Source organism: Diadema antillarum, unplaced genomic scaffold (assembly GCF_040938485.1).
Source record: "Diadema antillarum isolate AM-2024a unplaced genomic scaffold, OU_Dant_1.0 seq00000264_RagTag, whole genome shotgun sequence".
Taxonomy (NCBI): domain Eukaryota; kingdom Metazoa; phylum Echinodermata; class Echinoidea; order Diadematoida; family Diadematidae; genus Diadema; species Diadema antillarum.
In genome coordinates, this window is record NW_027271302.1 from 1,306,594 (window position 1) to 1,314,411 (window position 7,818).

The following is a 7,818-nucleotide window of genomic DNA, read 5'->3' on the forward strand; positions in this document are numbered from 1 at the left end:
TATCAACAGTGTTGTCAACTCCTGATGCAAATGTGGAAATGTTTCAATGAGTTCTTGTTAAGGTTTACATAAAAACAATGTTGGTTTCTTTGTCCAGTCGGACTTGTGCTTGGTTTTTTTTTCTTTTCTTTTTTTGCACTGAGTTGGAAACTAAAGCTTCCTACTGGAAATGTGACATATCTTGTAATCTTGTCTAAACACTCTATTTCGCAGGCTCAGCTTTATCGATTCCTGGCGGGATTTTGGTTGGATGGTGCTTAGCGCCCTCCTGTCCTGGAATTTATCAACTGACTAGCAGACTCATCCATCTAAAATCCTGTCCACTTACGTCACTCGCCCATCACGCACAACAAACTGACATCATAAGAAATTCCACGTCTATTCGACTGTCTCTTAAGGAACCATTTGCCAAGTATAAAATCACAATAAATAAATTATTTAAAAGACGTACCTTCGCCACCGCTGAGATCTTTTGGGTGACCGCTTTTGCAGGTTTGTACACATTCAAATGAATTTAACATTTCATTTCCGTTCGTTTAATTTCTTCTTTCTTTGGGCACAGTGCATTAATAATGAATTAGAACAATGTATTTTCAAAATTCACGTGTATTTCATTCATTATCTTGTTATTTAAGGATGAGTATTCTAGTATTGTATGTATTTCACTTCAGTACTTCTTCGGTAAAAAGTAATATAACATTTATATATTTATGCACCATCGTACAAAAATATTCCAAAATGCATACATGCACTACATAAGAGGCAGTTCATGACAATACATATGGAAAATGCATGTTTTTAATGTATTTGTCATACATCGTACATGAAGTTAGATCGTATGATCAGATCTATTTTCAAAGCTGTCAATACACGTATCTATTTGACATGTAAAGTTACTTAAATTCTAGTATTTTGTTGGGTATTCGCACCTGCTGGTGGCACGCATTCTCCTTTGCAGAGTCGCACAGCGACTATGCAGTCTTTCTTTGATGATTATGCTCTGAAGATAAAGTCTTCACCAATCTGAGCTACCGGAACCCCCTCCCTTCTCAGGGAGACGTTTTGTCATGGTTGCTTGTTAGGTAACTGTATTGCCATACAGAAGAAATCTACTCCATTTTATTTTTTTTAAATATCAGAGGAAAGAACACATCCCTACATACGAAACAATACAAAAGTATCAAAATCCAATAAGAAATTAGGAAAAGATAACTCAATGAAATTTCAAAATTTTGAGGAAAACTCTTCTTACCATGCTTATGAGTTGTTATAATAACTCAAATGGGCAAGTTGATGATGTCATGCCTTCACAATTTCTTTTAAACTTCATAAACGAAATTGGCAAAAAAAAATCTCATTTTTCAACTGTATAAACATAACGCTTGCCTCATAAATGCTCAAATAAAAAGGAACAAATGTTTACTCTGATATGTTCTTGTATGGGAATATGCTTGAACCTGTGTTAGCTAAAAATAACAATTTTCCGAACTTCACTGAACATCACTGAGAAATTGTGAGGGAATGACATCATCCACTTCCTCGCTTGAGAATATTCCTAACGTTTGGTTAGAAAAAAATGTTTTCCGACAAAATGCAAAATTTCAAATGTAATGTCTTTATGTAGGGATTTTTTTTTTACCCTTTCATGTACAAAATATTTATTTCCGGTATGGATTTCCCCTTTAACAATATTGCGTGCATGAGGAGCTGAATAGTCTTGAATGAGGAAGTTAACAATGGGCTCCTTTCCAATATTTCAGAATGTCGGTCCCTTTTCAATGATTCAGAACATAAACAGCGCTATGCACAACAAAGATAAGAATAGAAGAGAAGAAATTTGAGTTTTACCTTGTTGCCATACTTTGTGATACACACATACATGCATAAACACTTTTATCAAATGCTAAACCTGACTCCCGTTGTGTATGTGTGTGTGTGCGTGTATGTAATTTCGGTTATTACACACTTAATTCATACGTTTAAAACGATTGAACAATCAGTCATCTTTTTCTGTAGATGTCATGAATGTATTATTTTGTTTAGTACGTTTTACTTGTCACTTTTAAGACCTTTTTGGTACGTATTTCAGTGTTTTATCATGCGTTAGATATATAGGAAACATCTGGAATAAGTGGAAAAACAACCTTGTTTAAATGATACTGAATAAATTGATAAATGAATGAATAAGTAATTAAATATTATGTGAATGTATCAATATAAAGTAATGAATGAATATGTTGGAATAACAGTCCATCTTACTATTTGGTACCCATGGTTCTGTTTTGTAACTGCATTCTCATCGCAAAGCACCGACTAGCGCACCTGTCAATGTACAAGTCACTGGAATCACTGAAAATACTATCACTTTTGAGTGGGAAAAACCCCCGTGCAACCGGCGCAATGGTCCCATTTCGCATTACGAGTATAACCTGACAACTCCAAATAGAGGGGATGCCATAAACCGCAGTGGGGTACCTATGGCAGTGACAGACGAAAAAGTGATGATCAAAGATCTTCATCCTGACACTCAGTACATGTTCACAGTGCGAGCATGTAATGAAGAGCATGTTGGACAGATGTCAGAACCAGTCTATACCAGAACAAATGTGACAAGTATGTATGCCTCATCTATCTGTCTATGTACATACACAACCTTTACTCATAACATGTACAAGGTAGAAGTGGTAAAATCGGTTTAAAGCTCGGTTTAAAGAGGTATTGCATGAGCAGAAACCTTAATTTTCTTTTGCTGAAATGAAGATACAAAATCCCTTCACAACGGAAAATAAAAAAACCTTCAAGCATCATTGAGAGAGCAGAGAGGTCATTTTTTTTCCATCTTCATAGATTTTTGTTTGTTATTTGTTGTATTAAGCCTTCAGCAGTAGGCTCCGGCGAAAAGATTCTCATTTAAACACAGAAATGAAATGAGCCCTTGAGAGGTTGCATCATCGACTCCTCTCTATGACACAATATTGCTACTTTTAAGAACTTTAACAACTGACAGTTATCATGTTAAGTCTTTCCATAATGAGTGAGTTTGACTTGCCGTTGCAACGTTCTGTTTGGATACCCAATTTTGTCACGTAACATCGCATAAGCATAAAATTACAGTCATACTGGGTAGCCCTTTGGATTTCCTTGCGTTTACAATCCTTTCTAACCCCTCTGTTTACAGGTATATAGGTGGCTGCAAAGCTGTACTATAACCTGCTTATCTGCAACTCTTATGTCATCCTATTCTTAATAGGTTTCAACCGTGTGCAAGGTTCAAGCTATGCAACAGCCGTGTCCCTCGTTGCAGCGCTGCTGATTCTTTGTCTTTGGGTATTTTTTTTCATGTAAGTAGGCCTATAAGTAAAACAAAACAAAACACGAGGTTCTAGAATATGCAGTGTATTTGCTTTTCCGTCGCTATACACAGCGTATCAAAAAAAAAGATAATTCATCTTTTGAGGGCTATCATTTCAAAATTGTCAGCTATTAATTATGGAGAGCGCAATTCTAATTGTGAGGGAAGAGGAATTCTTCCTCTTTCCATGATGCGTAATTATGTTGACATTATGTCATGCATGACTGGGAGCATGAATTTTAATGACAAATCCACTTTTTTCCAAGTAAGAGGGTCATCGTGACGGAGCAATGTACGTCTCACTAAATGGATGAGGTCTGTCGATGAAAGTGGTCAAATTAACAGCCCAGCCTGTATGACTGCAGGTTTGTGTCCAAGGTTTTTTCTGAACTGTCATGGCCCATATCAATCTTCAACATGGCAACGTTGTCGATAACTTGTTTGCTGCCACAAAGGCTAACTCATTATCTATTTTTCTCCCTTTATAATCAAGACATGGTTTGTTGCTGCGAGCTTTGTGTCGAATATGAATAGAGAAAAATGGTCTTTGTGGGTTGGCTTGTGTAGGAAGTATCAAGTTGTCGACAACATGACTATGTTAAAAGTTATGGACCATAAACTGGTGGCAGAAACCCTAAAAGTATGTTTTCATTCGTACAGGCTGGTCTATTTATTTAACCTTTAACCACTTTCATTGACAGATTCTCATTCATTCAGTGAGACATTCATTGTTCCTTCATGTGTCACTCAAAATTGGAAAAAGTGCACTTTGGCATTGCTGTCTTTAAAGATCACGTGCTCAGTCAGGCATGACATTTGTCAACACAGGTATCAATGGAAAGAGGAAAGTTCTCCTTTCCTCACAACCAACATTGTGCTCTCCATGGCTGACAATTTTCAAAAAGTAGCCCCTCCAAAGTTTGGTTCCCTTTTTGTTGATACACACTTTATTTACTTATTTGTTACCCTTTCAAAGTATTAATTGTTTCTCCAATTGTTATTCATGATATATATTCAAGATATATACGTAAAAATGTGCTCAGGCAAATTATGCGAGACTTGTAGGAGCAGCGGCTCACCACCTTATCTAAAGATACACATGTGAAAGTAGGTGGTTCATTCTTCCAGGAAAACGCAAAGAACTTTAGAATGCATCGGTAATTCTAATTTATATCTAATTTTCATTTACTTCGTCTTTGTCTTTTATCTGATTTTACTCTCTTCATTGAAGCCTAGAAGAGGTGTTCCATGTTTGCAAGCACTAATAATATAGGGGTTTTCCGTCCAATTTTGCACTTTTGTCAGTCCCTTTGATAAAAGGTTCATTCAATATAGCGAAAATCCTCGTCACTGCACATTTTGTCATTCGAAATTGCAACATGTTCGTCCAATTTAGCATTTCGATCAATGAAATTCCCACATGTGCCTTTCAAATTCTTAAAACGGGCGTTCAAATTGGCACGTGCTTTTCAGTCATTCAAATTCGCCAGCACTGGCGGAAAATGATATTTCAGTCCTTCAATTTCGCGCATGGACAGTCAAATTCCGAACATGTTCATTCAAATTGGCGTAATGTTATTTCTATTTTGAAAAGGTGAGAACTGTGATTTATTCGTATTTAAATGTTAATTTTTGTTTCATCAGCACACTGCTAGGTATAGTAAAGATATCTTTGACCCCAAATAACTCAAGTTTGTTGTTCTGTAACGCCCCTCTTTCACACATGTTATCAGAACTATACATGCACCAGTACCATAGATTCACTTCACTTTCTTATGTCCAGTTATGACAGCACGAGTTAGATACAGTCGTATCTCTCAAGAAGACAGAGAAAGAATCAAAGAAGCATTTGAGGGTAATAACCTTGACAATTGATGGCTAGAGCTGACAAAAGAACTTTATTCCTGCACAGTAAAAACATCGATGTTAGATTTAACACCATGGGTGTTAAATCTAACACCGATCAAGTGTTAATAGAGGACCACACCCACAGGTGTAGAAAATGTATCGTGATGGTGTTGAAAAGTGTTGACCTGGCACTTCATGGTGTGAATTTGACACTGTATCTGGTGATATTTTTGACACTGTGCTGGTGTTAATTCACTCATGACACCGCATGGTGTTGATTTGGTATTGATGGTGTTAATGTCAATGGTATAACATCCGTCCAGCTTCAATAGAAGACCACACCAACTGGTGTTGATATGGTGTAAATGTGTCTACACATTTTTTTTTTTTTTTTTTACAAATCAAGTACTTTATCGGAAAATTCCTTGTCTTGTTGAGGTTCAAAATCAACAAGAAGTGCAGTTCCTCAGAAACTCTTCAAAAAACAATTTTAAATTTTGAAATGACACTCGGAGGTGTTAATCTAACACCATAAATGAGCACCGAAAATTTAACACCAGCTCGGTGCTTCATAATCAACACCGGACCTTTTGAAATGTGATGATGATTAACGCAATATCCTAGCACCCACCAAATGAAGATAATGAAACATGCAGATGAAAGAAATAATCACGATGTAAATTGAAACCTCCTTCTCCCAGTTAATGTCAAAACAAACTTAAAACTAATGTATCTGTGAACGAAATATTGCTTTCGAGCATTATAAACACATACACATATTTTGAAAGTATTGTTTCAAAGATGATATACGAATAAAGAATGAATACGAAATTATGAAACGATATGATGCTTGAAAGCAATACCTATTATGAATAAAAATTGAAAAAAAGAATAAAAGCATAAACGTGCCTGCTAAATTGACTGCAGTAAATGCGAAATTGGATGTCCAAGAATGAATTTGAATGAACGAGCGCAGTGTATACGTGATCACGTGACTATATCATGCTAAACTGAATGAACGATTTGCGAAATGGTGCTTCTCTTGCGAATTTGAACAGAAAAAGTGCCGATTCGAATAATGTTAAAGGTAATTCGAATGCTCAAAAATGAAATTGAATGAAAAGATTATAAAATTGAAATACCGAACATGCCATTTAGGCTAAATTGTGCTAAATTGAATGAGGAAATTATGAATTAGTCTGAAAAAAGTGCGAAATTGGCCGGGAAAACCTACAATAAAACGTTTTTTGGTCAAAGAACAATTTTGTCAGATAAGTCATTCGCAGTTATTTACGTGTTTTTCAATTTGAAGAAATAACTCATCATACAATCAAAATAGTATGCATCATTGCAAGAGAAATGAGAAGAATTGTACTCTCACTTATTTCTACTGAAGGATTTCCCTCCCCCCCCCCCAAAAAAAAAAGAAATCCTTGTCAATACTTCTCTAACCTTTCTAATTCAACAGTATCTACTGTAGGAAACGGAAGCCAAAGTCATCCACAAGTGCCACCACTACTGGTGCCGCCACACATACAGGTTGTGGATCTGGAGACTCTGACATGAATCTTAGGTAAGCATATTTCCCTCCTTTTTCTACTGTTCAGTGTCACTAAGTCGTTACTGTAAGTGCTTGTCGTGCTATCTTAATCTTAATTTTTTTAAACTAATTTTCCCTACATGGCATTGCCTAGGTTTGACCTTTTTTTTCCGCAATCATGTCCTTCTCCCTCACAGGGGTAGGGCTCATTGTGAAGAAGTAGAAATGCCTCACGTCATGTCTTGGAAGCGTAAGTAAAATTTTCGTATGTGTTGAAAAAAATGAAGTTACTTCTCTTGCCTGACAAAGTTCTTCGATTAATCGGTCGCAATTTCTGTTCTTATTGTCGCCACACAAATTTAATTATTTTGCCCAACCATTCGCTCAGAGTTTCAGGTTGTTTATACCCTTGCCGTTCTTACCTTTTTTTTTCGCCTATCAAAATTTTGGATTTATATCATAATTTCATTGCCTTATTGCTGCTCAAGTGCTGTTTAATAATCATTTATCAGAAGTTACTGATAGCTCACAAGTCAATTAGACATCATGGACCTGACGTTTGGAACAATCTCCCTGAGCAAATTAAGACAACCAACAAGTTACATATTTTTAAGGCACTTATGAAAAAAAATATCTTTTATCGAAATATAATGATATATGAGTGATAAGAAGTTTTGGGGTTTCTACGTTCACTCATAAAAAGTCAATATTGATATAGTATTAGTTTTAGTACTTTGCTGTGCATCAAAATTGGTGATATTGTATACAGAAGTATGTAGAAGACATACATGTGACACAAAGAATAAGCCAGAATCAATTTAATCAGGTATATAAACCCAGACATTAAATTAATAAAATTGTATTGTATCACATGCACAGCTCCGCACAGCACAGCACAGCACAGCACAGCACTCACCTCAGCACAGTATTATGGTAAAAAATGCCTATTGATAAGAAACAAACGAAAACTATTTTGAATTTCTCCTGTACTTTTAATTTCATAAATTATTACAATATTTTCGATTTGACTATTGATTCTGTTTTTGTAGACACGTCCATTATACAGATATGTAAATCG

At 35.8% G+C, this 7,818-nt stretch overlaps 1 long non-coding RNA gene across 1 annotated transcript; it reads left to right on the plus strand.

Annotated features, from left to right (window-relative positions):
• Positions 1 to 3,255: 3,255 nt before the first annotated feature.
• LOC139729822 (uncharacterized) lies at positions 3,256 to 7,614 on the plus strand. The gene is made up of 3 exons (XR_011710888.1): positions 3,256 to 3,341; positions 6,669 to 6,773; positions 6,938 to 7,614. It is a non-coding gene; the product is annotated as an uncharacterized lncRNA (long non-coding RNA).
• Positions 7,615 to 7,818: the final 204 nt, after the last annotated feature.